Source organism: Pteropus vampyrus, unplaced genomic scaffold, assembly GCF_000151845.1.
Source record: "Pteropus vampyrus isolate Shadow unplaced genomic scaffold, Pvam_2.0 Scaffold674, whole genome shotgun sequence".
Classification (NCBI taxonomy): Eukaryota; Metazoa; Chordata; class Mammalia; order Chiroptera; family Pteropodidae; genus Pteropus; species Pteropus vampyrus.
This window is the reverse complement of record NW_011889455.1, coordinates 189,232-202,655: the sequence shown is the minus strand read 5'-3', so window position 1 is coordinate 202,655 and position 13,424 is coordinate 189,232. Positions and strand designations below refer to the sequence as shown.

The following is a 13,424-nucleotide window of genomic DNA, read 5'->3' as shown; positions in this document are numbered from 1 at the left end:
AACTGATAACATGCTGGAAAGCAAGACCTCAAATGCTCCAAAGAATAACAGTATTGCAGTTCCTTTTATACTTTTGGGATTAAGGAGGAAATGAATATAAGGAAGATTACATGAGCATGGGAGATTACAGAATAGTTAACAAGATTTTGTGCTCCCTTCAGGGTAGTTATACCTCTGAGGGGTCTGAAAAAGAGGATCACTCTGGCATTTCAAAGGTATGTTAACTTAGATGCACAAAAACAATGGACAGGGCTTGCTTAAGGCAAAGACAAACCTTTTTATCGGCCTGGGACATGACTACCCACCATGACCTGCCCTGTTGGGAATTTATGATCAAATCACTCTATAAGATTACTTTTGGTCAAATTTATTGCAGAGCCGCTTTTTCTGTCCACAGTGCTCTGCGCATAGTGACCTTGATAAAGCCTCAGCTGCAGCTAGCTGCCTGATGCTGACAGTTCATGTTTTCTCTCTCTTAAAAGTAAAACATCACCTCCTGGAGAGAGCTAAGTATGAGATTCAGGAAACTGACAGATAAGATTTAAGACTCCTTGTGCAAGTGTCTCTTTGGAAAATGAGCAACAAGAGCGCTCCCTAGGGAAAGAAAGGAAGGGACAATAATAAAGATAGATAAGCAGCCACAGCAGAAAGTAGAACTTGCTGGGCCACGTCATGCAGCATTCAGGGATATTCCCTATGCTTCAGTGACAGGAAGGAGATATGCAAACCATGTGCCCCACCATGTTTTTCTAGATTGTCACCTCTTTCTTTTCTCCACTCAGACCCAGAGAGACAGAAAACTCCTCATTGAGAGTTGGACTGCATATTTTTTAATATTTGTTTTTTGTTTTGTTTTAAAGCACCATGAGGATCTATAGCAGACTAAGCTGAGAGCCAAATAAGAGACAAATAAGAATACAGCAAACGAATTTTATTTCCTCTTAGTGGAGTAACCAGTATGAGAATTGATGTAAGATTTGGAGCTACCAATTTAGAACTGAATTTTATCAGCCCCCGGGGTGATATTTCTTCGGTATGCTTATGTCTTCACAAAGTGTAGATAAGTTGAAGTCTCTATCCTATAGGCACTCCATAAAATCTCATGGTGCTTTATGGTCTTTTAGAAAGATTAACTGCTAACAGACAACAAAAGTAATTGTCACAGAACAGTAAAAGGATAAAAATGATACATGTGATAGAATCAAAGTACTTACACATGTAAAGAATATTGGCTACAATGGGAAGAACTGAAAGCTGAACTAAATTATGATTCCTTCTGTTCCAAAAGTGAGGAAGTGGAGAACTACAATAGCCCAATCGAGGCAGGACTACTAATGGTCTATACCCTTCAAGAATAAAAGTTTGGGTCATTACCCCACCAGATAAAGAACCATGACCAGCTGAGGTGTTTGCTGAGGGCGAAGGGAATACAGAATGGGGAGTGGAAGAAAGTAGTTATAAATACCAGCTACAACCTCATGACCAGTCAGAAACAAAGACTATAATGGTCACGAGTATTTACTCATTAGTAAGCAATATTAATAAAGCATTTCCTCCTTATTATTTTATTATGAATACATTTGTGTTCATATATGTGTGTATGTATATCTTAGTTTTCTTTCCTCTCTTATTCCCTTATCATATAACATAAGATGTATTGACTTTATATCATAGTCTATTTTTATCGATATATAAAATAAATATTAATTTTACATAATACTATTTAAGTTACAGGACATCAAGGAAAAGAGTAAACATCACGCACATTACCTCCTCTTCTTGAGAAGGGGTTAGTATATTTTTGATTGTGTGCAGGATAATTATATTATATTAGGTAAGATTATAGTTATGTTATTATCTTTATTTTAAGATTAAGTATGGTTTAAAGAGATGGATATGGGTGCCGAGTTGATAAGAAATGTATTTGTGATGGTTAATTTTATGTGTCAACTCGACTGGGTCATGTAAAGCCCAGGTATTTAGCAAAATTTTTTCTGTGTGTGTCTGTGAGTGTGTTTCTGGATTAGATTAGCATTGAATTGGTGAACTCAGCAGAGCAGATTGCCCTCCCCAATGTGGGTGGGCATTGTCCAGTCCACTGAAGGTCCAAATAACACAAAAGGCAGAGGAAGGGATAATTCTCCCCTCCTGCTTGACCAGTTGAGCTGGATGTGGTCTCCTCCTGCCCTCAGATGGATTTACACTGTTGGTTACCCTGAAATTCAGACCTTTAGACTTGGACTGGACCACACCACCAGATCTCCAGAGTTTCCAGCTTGCAAATGGCAAATTGTGGGATTTCTCAACCTCCATAATCAAGTGAGCCAATTTCTCATAATAAATCTCTTTACATATATTGATTCCCTAGAGAATCCTGACTGATACAAAGTATTCCTTTCTTCCTTTCTCTTATTTACTGTTCCATATAAATACCTCACGTAATAACTGGTTACATAAATTGGCATCAATTTGAGATTGAAATGAAATTAGTGTACACCTAAATTTTTGCTTATCTTTTGAACTGAAGCAGCAGCAGCAACAACAACGACAAAACCCCAAATGGCTCAATTTCTCAAATACTACCAAAGCAAGAGAAGTTACATCAAAATAAACACATGCATACCACACTGGCAGCATTTAAAATATATTTCATCTTTTTGGAAATAACTTTGGTATCATGTATTTATATAGTATTTTCAATTATTTTACTTGTCTTCAGAAGCCAAGTAAATTAACCAGATATTTACTAGTGAGGCTTGGTTTTTGTTCCGAGGTCCTAAGATGTTATTAGTTGGTAGATAATTTATCTCGCCATTTTATATAAATAGAGCAGTTTAGTTTTGAACACTATCAGATCTAAGCCAGATAGATATTTAGCAAGTTTTACTTGTGAATTTTTCAACTTCTAATTCTACATAAATACATGGTACCAAAGTTATTTTAAATTTCCAAAATGGTTTCAAGAAAAAGGTAAATCTTAATGTATCTCTACAATACTTAACTAAATTAGAAATACAACAGAAATAAAGTACAACAAGATTTCAAGATTATATGTTTGTGGGTTTTTTTTCTTCTTCTTTGTGAAGTGCCCTGTCTGCCTACTCCTGACTGTATTTAGACCCTTGCCAGTGATCTGCAGTTCTGGCTCAGAATGAGAAAAAGAAGTAGAAATTCAGAGTTAGTCCTTCTAAAATTTCTTTGCCTCTCAGCAGCATATTTTCTTAAAAGATGCTTATATACTAACTTCCTTTAAACACTTGAACTTGTTGTTAATGATAGTCTACCTAGCCTGGGTTGGGTGGAAGACGCCACAATAAGATAGAAAAAGACCACGTGGAACGAAAATCCTGGTGAGAAGCCCAACTCTGTCAGTGACTTCAGCAAGTCCTGTTATCTTTCTAGGATCAGAGATTTACCTATGAATCGAGGAGGGAATCTGGCTCATCAGTTCTGAACTCTCTTTCTACTGTGTCACACATAGTAGATAATCATCTCATGAACAAAAAACACCCACTGAAAAAATTCCAAACATTTTCAGAGATATATAGCATAGAGCAAGTAGATTTATTTTTAAAATCTGTTTCAAGATAATATGAGGGGCTATAATATAATATACAGAAAGCCATATCAGAGGTCAGCTAATGAATTTTATTTCCCTTTAGAAGAGTAACTAGTGTAATGGTTTATATAGACCTGTTTGTTTTTACATGGCATTCCTAAAAGCATTTACAAGCTTGTGAGTAAAGAAAGTTGCCACTTATTTCACAAGGAAAAATAGAACTAAATTCTTAAATTTTTATTTTGAAATGAATTTTGATATTTTAAAGTCCTCTACTCCAAGGTAAACTAGACTGAATAAATTTCTTTATGCCTGTCTAAAAGGGTAATAGAGCGAACATCATGTATTTACTCTCTGGAGCAGTGTTTCCTGGGACAATCATTTGGAAAAAGCTTGTGTGGTGATGAGAATCTCAGATTTGGAGCTGGAAACCTGGGGTTTGGTCCCAATTCTGCTGCTCATTGTGTGACCTGATGCAAATTACCTGACTTCTGAAGTTTCAGCTTCATCATATGTAATCACTTGTAATCAGCTGTACTTCTAGGAAATATAGTGAATACAAGAGAATCTAGTAACTTCTTAATCATGGATAAATGCAGTTCGTTGATAAGTGCTATTAGGGCCTTTTCTTACTAGTTTGCATCTGGAGGGGAGATGCTTATTCTTACTATAGGTAAAACCAGGCTTCAAGTCCATCTGAACTTTCTTCCTACTGACTGGAATCATAGGAATTTTCTCAGAACCGAAATTTTAATATCATTTCATGAGAACCTATTAAGCACTTACTGTGTACTTAGAAATTTTCAAGATAAGAATAAGATGTTGTTTTAGCTTTCATTGCCACAATTTACTCTGTAGTCTTAATTTAAACTCAGTGCCTAATGCAAAAGTCATATTAATTTTTCTTTCTCTTTTTTCTTTTTTCTTCTCCTCCTTCTCCTTCCCCTTCTTCTTCTAGCTAATTCTTGTTTAAATACATAGGATGAAGATTACAACCAAATAGCAAACATTGATGGGCATTTGTAGCAACATTCAATACAATTTGTTAGCTCATTTAGGAAATGGGATACTTAAAAGTCTTCAGTACTGTCTTAATTGCTCGGAGAAGCTATAAACATCTTTACAACAAGGAAAGAGGAAACTGTACCACACGCAGAGGCCAAAAAAAAAAGTTACAATGAAAACTAATGGAAATAGTTCATTATTTTATTATTTTTTAAATACTAGATAGGTTATAAAAATGATTTTCATTTTTGCTTAATGAGTTAGGTACTTTATCTTTAAAATATTTACTTGCAGAAAACTGAAGGGGAGAAATAGGAATACTAGTTGAACTTTTCTAAAATTATAGAGTACACCATATTAACCACATCAAATCAAAGAAGAGGCTGGAAAGACCAGCAAGATATGTATGAACTCCAAGTTGTCAATGGCATTAAAATTGATGCACTCTTTCTAGCAACATATAACAAGAATGCTAAGAGTCATAGCTTTTGACCTAGTAATTCCACTATTGAGAATTTATCTTAATGAATACAAGCTGTATGTACATATCTTTGTAAACTAGTGACATCTGTAATAGCAAACGCTTGGAAATAATTCAGTTGTGCAACAGCTACACAATGGCTGATTGAACGATAACAAGTGATATGAAAGAATCTGTGCAACTATTAACAACAAAAATACCTGACTGGAAAAAAAGGAATTTGTCTTAAGTACAAATAACCATAAAGTAATTATGACTAGATAGTCAATGCATGCATATATGTAACTGCAGAAACTATGTATAAATATAAATAACTTCATATACTTTTATTTTTAACAGTCTAATGAGATATAATTTACATACCATAAAACTTTTGTTTAAAATGTATAGTTTAGTGGTTTTAAGTATATTTATAGAGTGCTTATTTGTTTTTATAATTGCTAAAAATTTTTTTGTTTTTGTTTTTTTTTTCCCTAAGATAAGGCATGAAATCAATAGATCTGATTGCCTGGAACAAGGAAAGAGAAGTCACATTTTAATTTAAGAACTATTGGAAAACTGTTGCTGCCACACCCATGCAGTGAACGTAAATTCTGCCTAATATCCAAATAGATGTCCAGACAGTCCAGAATGATTTTTTTTAAATCCAGGGGTGGGGGCAGGCAAGCTGCAGCAACTGCGTCTGTGTGGTGTCAGGGTCCCAAGTCGGGCTGGGCAGGTGGAGTGGCCATGCAACAGCCACCGTGGCCACTCAGCATCCACGACCCCAAGCGCCCCGCGCGCGACAAGAACTTCGTGTTCCAGCCTCAAACCATCAAGTGGGCGGAGAACGAGGCCCACGTGATGGTCCTGCAGGTGGAGGACAATGACATCCAGGGGGTGTGGTACTGACGTAGGTGGTTTACTGGATTGACAATCAAAAGCGACTGGTGCTCGGAACCGACCGGGTGCTGCTCATCTGCAAACAGGACTTCATCAGCCTCCAGTGCCGGATCACCTTAAATGAGGTGGACAGCATCTCCTACAGAGAATTCCAGTTTTCCCTGAAATCGCACAACAAGCAAGAAGGTTTGGGGATTCACATTCAGTGGGATAAGCAGAGCTGCCCTTCCTTCATAAACGAATGGAATCCTTGGTCTGCCAACCAGCTCTAGGCCAAGTTCATCCAGCACCTGATGGCCAGTGCTAACGAGAAGACCACTTCTATGTGCCAACTGGAAAGCTTCAAAGCTCTGCTAATACAAGCTATCAAAAAAGGCCCAATAGAGAGTTCTTTGACAGGACAAGCCAACAGCATGCTGGTCTTAGAGCAGCCCTCTTCATCAAGACCTACATGGGTTGATGTTCTTCATTAACCACGAGGCTAAATCGGGCTATTCCATGACCACTGGCAAGATAGATTTCAAGACGCTGCACTTGGGGAACCTCTGGACAAAGCCAGGTGGACGTGGGGACTCGGACAGCAGAGTTGGAACCGTTTACCTTAAGAGTGATTAGAATAGTCAAACGAATTATATACTTTAGTTTGATATGGACAGCTGGTAATATGAGCTACAGACAAAAACAAAACAAATCTAGCCATCACTGTGCCGGCTGCTACTCCATTTTTGGAACTTAAGTTTTCGTGTTTCTCCTAGAGTGTCTCCATCTGGCTTCTCGGTTCTTCCCACCCTGCCCTCTAGCATGTTAACAAACGTTGTGTGATTCCACTAGGGCATTCCTGCCTGTGTGGGCTGGTTCATCCCAGCTGTGTGGGTTGGTACATCCACAGAAGTATGTCATACCCAGTGCCTATAGTCGCAATTAAGTTTACAGTTGGTGTCCAATTTTATATCTGGGGCTTTAAACCATTTTTAAAAAGCTAAATGCAAAAGAAGCCAGCAGACTGGTGAACTAAGCAGAAGACAGTCTAACTTCGCAGCTTCTGAATAAACAGTTGTCTTCATATAAGTAAGTGATCAAAGTCACACTTTTTCTAAAATTAACCTGTATTAGTACTTATGGCTTCTTTCTTAGGCCCAAAAAAGTCTGCAGAAAATCATTTTAGGACAATTCATTAATTTGAGAAAGTCATTGTAATAGTTCTTTGCACACAATTTTGATAACTAAATTTGTATCATCATATTCATATTTAAAAAGGAAATTGCTTTGTTTGGTTTTAAAGAATACAAAAAAAAATCCAAATCCATTGCTGGTATTAAGTACCTCTTTATTTTCCAGCTCATATAAGGTTTTTAATCTGTACCAGCTGGTCCAAGAAAGTTTAAATCCACCATGTCTAATGTGAGTTCCCAGGCCCACAGTCTCTAGTGCATAGCATTGGCTTTATTCTTAAGAATAAATGAGGAATAATGGTAAACATTTGAGTTTAGACTTGGATTTGAATTCCAGTTCTGCTATTTATTAACTACTCTGAGGCTTACTTGCCCCAATTACCTCACCTGTAAAGTGTGGCTAATGGCACGTACTTTCAGGGTGGTAACCGACATGATGAAAGTAAAACACTTAGCACAGTAGCTGGAATGTTGGTGAGGTTCATTTACTGGTTTAGTTATTGTAATTAATAATCCTATCATATTAGCATAGACCCAAATATGTACAAGCCTTGCTTCTCAGACCACACCAACCCTGAGAAAACCAATTAAGGGCATGAGTTACTCCTAAGGAATTATTACAGTGCCCCTCTCATTTTCTAGGACCATTTTTGCACTACCACTCAAATCTTGCATGATTTCAGAACTGAGGGGAGTCCCATCACTTCCTCCTTCTGCGTGTGAATGAATGCACATCCATTAACCTGTCCTGCAACTAAGGCCCCACCACTAATCTTCCCCCAGTGTTGAAGACCTGCCCCACCGCAGTGCCATCCTGAGCACATGGTTCTGTTTTTCCCCAACCATGGAATTTCTGGGAAATTCCAAAGGATATTCTTGCTCCTTGGGGAAATACCCACCCACACCAGCCTATGACTATGACTATAGGATAAAGTTAAACTTCTACTGCCTTAGCAGGAGCCCCATTAACCTGTTTGGCGGGAATTTTCATACCCATATCCATACCCATACATACCTATTTAAAATCTGTCCCAAACATTTTTGAGATGTTCCCGGAGTGCTGCCCAAAGTATTTTGGTTATAAATCTCTCTTGACAGTATTCCTCTGTGTGTGTGTGTGTGTGTGTGTGTGTGTTTCTTAGAGATGGACTAAAAAACATTTTTCCTTTTCTTAAGAGGGTTGGCAAGGTTTTGAATATTGAGAGCCTGAGCTTTACTTTTTCCAGGAAAAAAGTTAAAGGCTTTGTTTTCCAAACCGTAGAATGGAGTTTAGCAGTGAGTTGTTGGAAAAGGTCAGGGTTTAAAGAAAATAGAGTGGCCTGGACTTGAGGGAGGAAAGTGGTGGAAAAGAGCTCCTATGTGAGGAGGCTTCCCAGTTCTCACTCAAGGAATACCCACACAGTCATGTGGCAGTCTGTTCCTGACTGTGTTACAGAACGGAATGAGTTTGTCCAGCTGGAGCTAACAGAGCCAAACACTAAACACCCAGAATTGCAGTGGAGAAAAATTGGCTATTTCATGAAAAGCTATTGCTCAAAATCCTAAACTCCCTGATCCAGGGTTTGGGGGCCAGTTTTTAAAGGTATAGGGTGAAAAGAACCATGGTTATGCTCTTAGGTTTTAAATTCACCAGTAAAAAGTGAATCCGGGAAACCCTAGGCACCCTACCCTCACCCTCAATAAAGCAGAACCCCAGATTCATGCTCTCCCTCTCTATTGGCAACTTGGCTGTGTGGCAATGGGCATGCTGTGTACTCTTCAGGACTTGTCTTTCCCAAGTTCCCTGATGGTTCTCCCTGAAGTGTGTCTTGCAATCATTAAGTACCCTAAGGGCTGGTTCAGCCACAACATTGGCTTCTTAGTGAGCAATGTCTGTGAGGGCTTGCCACAAGTAGTACTGGCCCAGGTGAGTTTTTCCTGGCATACTCAGCAATAGTGTCACTATTGTTAGGCTAAGACAGACCCAAAACATTCAGATGTCTTTTTCCTCTAGTTTGTATTAATATTTTCTCTTTGTCTTTGGTTTTTAAAAATGTTCTATAATATACCTATAAGTTGTTTTCTCTATGTTTAATTTACATGGGGTTTATGGCTTCCTGAATTTGTGGCCTCATGTTTTGAAGAATTCAATCATTTTGATCTTCAAATTTTGCCTCTGCTTCATCTGTCTCTTTTTTGGTAGGATTTCAAGTACATATATATATTAATTATTTTTACCATTTCTCAGATACTTCTTATGCTTCCTTTTATAAATCTGCTTCTATTAACTTTTTAATTTTAGTTATTATATTTTTTCAATTCTATGATTATCATTGGAAGAATTTTCCAATTTTATGCTGAGCTTTTTCCATTTTTCCAATTTTATGCTGAGCTTTTTCCATTTTTTCATCTGATTTCTGGAACATAAAATCCATGTGTAATAATTTTAATGTTTGGATTTCCAGTGAGGGTATTTCTATCAGCCACTTTTATTTTTGTTTTTCAGTCTTGTGGTCTCTTCTTCTGGCATGCCTAGTAATTTTTGATTGGCAGCTAGACAATATGTATGATAAATTGTAGAGATATTTTAAGACTCTAGATAATAGTATCTTCCAGAAAGAATTCATTTGTGTTTGGCAGTTAGATAAGAAAAAGGTTAATTTTAATTCGATCACAGATTTAGTTGATTTGATGCCAGTCTTTATTATTTTTGAGAACATGTCTCACCCTGCTTGAGTTATAAATTAACACTGGAGTGTTTGCCTGGGCTTCTCCTTCCTGATTGGCTCGAAGTCAAATTTTTGCCCACAAGCACTGTAAGACTGTTGGAAACTCTACTCGGCTTTTCAGCCTCTTGGCTTCTACTTGCAAACAGACAACTGCCCAAAGGGAGAAAATCGAGCCAAATTGGGCTCATTTCTCTATACTTTCATCCTGTTTTAGCTTACGTTCCCTAGAAAAGAAATTCTGAGGTAAAAGTTAAACACTAATTTTTTACTGGAGGTATAACCTGAGATGATAAAAGTAAAGGAAAAAGAAGGGGAGGAGGGCATAAAAGAAAGAGACTCAAAAACAAGTTAGTATATTACTGAAGATGACTACCGCTTCATGAAGAGACATAGCTCACTGTATAGAAGTGCCCTGTCTTGGAATAGTCTATTAGAGGAAGGAAGGGAGAGGAATTTTTACAATGGCCCCCTCTTGAATTAAATTTTATTGGTCAAAATTTACTTTTTAATACATTAATCTCAATATGTTTCCATATTTTGTAACTGGCCTCTTCAGACTCACTGGGTTAACAACATCCTACACCATGCAGCATGTTGCTTCATCCACCTGGCAGAAATCAGATCCTTGACATGTACAGTGGGGCCTGGTGCCATAGCTGCAGCAGCTCATATTACATCAGGTACAACTGAGTCCATGCTGGAGAATAGCATTCACCTTGGGGAAGGCTGAGGCAGCCCGCCAAATTTATTGATGAAACAGTGATGAACTCATGTCCATGGTAAGTTTGAGGATTTGAGAGACCTATAGGACCTAGAAGATTTAAGGAGTTTTCTAAATTTGTCCACTGTACCTTTTTTGAGAATCTTGACCCTTCAAAGCCCTTGGTGGCCTTATAGTTCCCTAATGTCTTCAAACTGATGGTTTTATATATTGTCCAGCATTTCTAATTCTCAAGGGAAAGTTTGATCTACAACAAACCATTCTACATTGCTGGGAAAGAAAAAAAAGCACTGCTATCTTTTAAAGATTTTATTACAGTAATATAAAATGTTAACCCCATGTACCACATAGCTAAAAACTAGTTGACATTAGCGTCACAGTAAAAGTAGTGGGACACTAAGGTGTCAGGTTCTCACCTACAGATTTAAATCACCCTTCACCATTCTACAAACATCTCAGATAAATTTACTCATTATTTTCAATGTCTAGTTGCTCTTGATTTCCTCAGATTAATCACTGACTTCATCACTCATTTAATGGAATTTCTCATCCTGACTAAAGCACTTATCATGGGTAGGGCCATATAAGAAGGGCACAAAATTTCCAATTGCATTATGCCCAAAAGAGAGGGTTTACAACTGGTTTGTTACATGTCTACTATGTGTTTAATCCTGATTAATGCAAAAACTCAACTCAGACTGATTATTATCTCTCCATCCATTTCCCACTGTAAGTCTACCTCTGGTTTCACCTACAGTTTATAATCCAACTCTGCAACATACTCTAAAAATTTCAGAATCTTCTCACCTGTGTTCCAAAACATTACTTACCTATGTGAACCTTGAAGTTTTTAGCCTCTTCCAAGTTAGGCCAAAGATATTAGTTCCTAATGAGATCACCTTAAAATTTTTACCATTTTATCTACTCTATGTTTTTATGTAATATGAAACAGGAAATATCACTATAAGGAGCTCTATTAGGAGCTCTAAATAAGGATCTTCTCTTCTACTTGCTACCTTCTCAGAGCACCTGAGACGACTCTCGTAATAGAAAGATCACCTTTTGGAGAATGTTAACAGATTCATGCTTAATAAAATAGTTCATGGAAATTTGGAGATGTTTCTCTAGCTTCCTCGAAAATAACAGTAAGTTTACCACAGAGATTTTAAGATAGTTACCTTCCTCTTAATCTGTCATTTGTCCCCACCACAAGTCATCATCCTCACCATTGTAATTTAAATGTGTGGCCAGTGGGAAACTATGATCTTTCCAAAGGGAAGAGGACCTTTCTTCCATAAAGGGAATACACATGGCTGTAGTTTCCTGCTAGAACCTAATCTACAGCCATCTCAACATCAAAAATATTTTATCATAAAATTGTGTTTAGAGTAAAATATATGTATATGCAGTATGACCTCAATTATATTATATGTATGTCTGTAAAACATATATGCACATATGAAGGCATACTAAAATATTAACTGATTATATCAGAATCATAGAATTATGAGTGTAAGCTAATTTCTATGCACTTATTTGTATTTTCATAATTTTATTTAATGGACATGTCATTTTTTTCCAAATAAAACTTAAAAAAAAAACTTTCATCAGATTTTGTGCTTTATTAGGTACTTAAGTGAGTTAATAAGCATGAAAGGTATAGAACAGGACCTGGCACAGTCTGTTTCAAAAAAAAAAAGTTAGCTATTATGTTTACTGCACAGAAAATTAAATTTATGGTTTTTTGTGAATTACAAATTTAAAATATCTGTATTTAAAGGCTTGCATTTGAAAGAATATAAAGATCAGCAAAGTAACCAAGTGCTCTACTGAGGATGCCAGTCTCCTTTTTTTTTAAATAATGTCTAATTGAAACAGAGAAAAAAAAAACTCATGCTAACTATTAGTCAGAGGAATAAGAAAGATTTGAAATCTCTCTTCAGCTGTGAATGCTGCCACTGGTTGTGCAGAAAAGAATGAAAAAAAATATCTGGAGAAGAAAAGGATGAGCAAAGGAGGAGTAGAAGAGAGAAAAGAAGGCAGAAATGTAAAGGAGAGAAAAAAGTTGGGAGGGAGACATAAAGATTAATTAGAGGAAAGAGAAAAGGGAAAGATAAAATGAGAGTGACAATTGGAAGAGTGGAAGCTACAAGGACCAATTAATGTTACTTATATGTGTTCGGCATTTGGCTAAATGTTTTTACAATAATTGTCTTATTTAATTTTTAGAACAACTTTCTGAAATTGGTATTTTATTGTCCCTATTTAATAGAGAAGAAAAATAAAGTTCTCAGAAATTAAGTGGTTTCCCCAGATCATATGTTACTTCTCTTTAATGAGATACGTCCTGGAAAGCCCAGTTCTCCTTTGAGCCTGTTTGGCCTGATTTGTCTTCTTGAGGGTGTGATGTCAGATCTTTCCAAATTATGAAATAAATAAACAGAATATCTGCCTCTTGTGCAATGTCCTTTATATACTCATTATCATGTATCATCCCAAGAAGCGAGCTGGTTTAATAAGGCTCAGAATAACATAATAAAATAAGAAATGCTAGGGTCCAAAATTAATGTCCACGTTTGCCAAATTAAAAATTATATCATTAAATTCAGACGTTATATTTGCAAATTTATTACATGTAAAATTTTACTGAAGTATAAAAAGAAAATCACAAAGCACTTTTTTGAAAAGCATAAAATTAAATAAAATGTTTGGCCTCAGGATCTTAATATTGTTAGCATAAATACCTAACATCTGTGTTACCCCTCATTTAATAATAAAAAATTTCCCAGGAAAAGTAGCTGCTGTGAAGTTTTATACTTTCCTCAATGTTTGGTTAAAACAGTTCTGGGACCACTGGCAGTCAACGGCCTGGGTTACAATTCCTGCTCTGTCAGCT

The 13,424-nt window shown here is 36.7% G+C and overlaps 1 pseudogene; it reads left to right on the top strand.

Moving 5' to 3' along the window:
- Window positions 1-5,774: 5,774 nt before the first annotated feature.
- On the top strand, window positions 5,775-6,542 carry LOC105309136 (annotated as a pseudogene).
- Window positions 6,543-13,424: the final 6,882 nt, after the last annotated feature.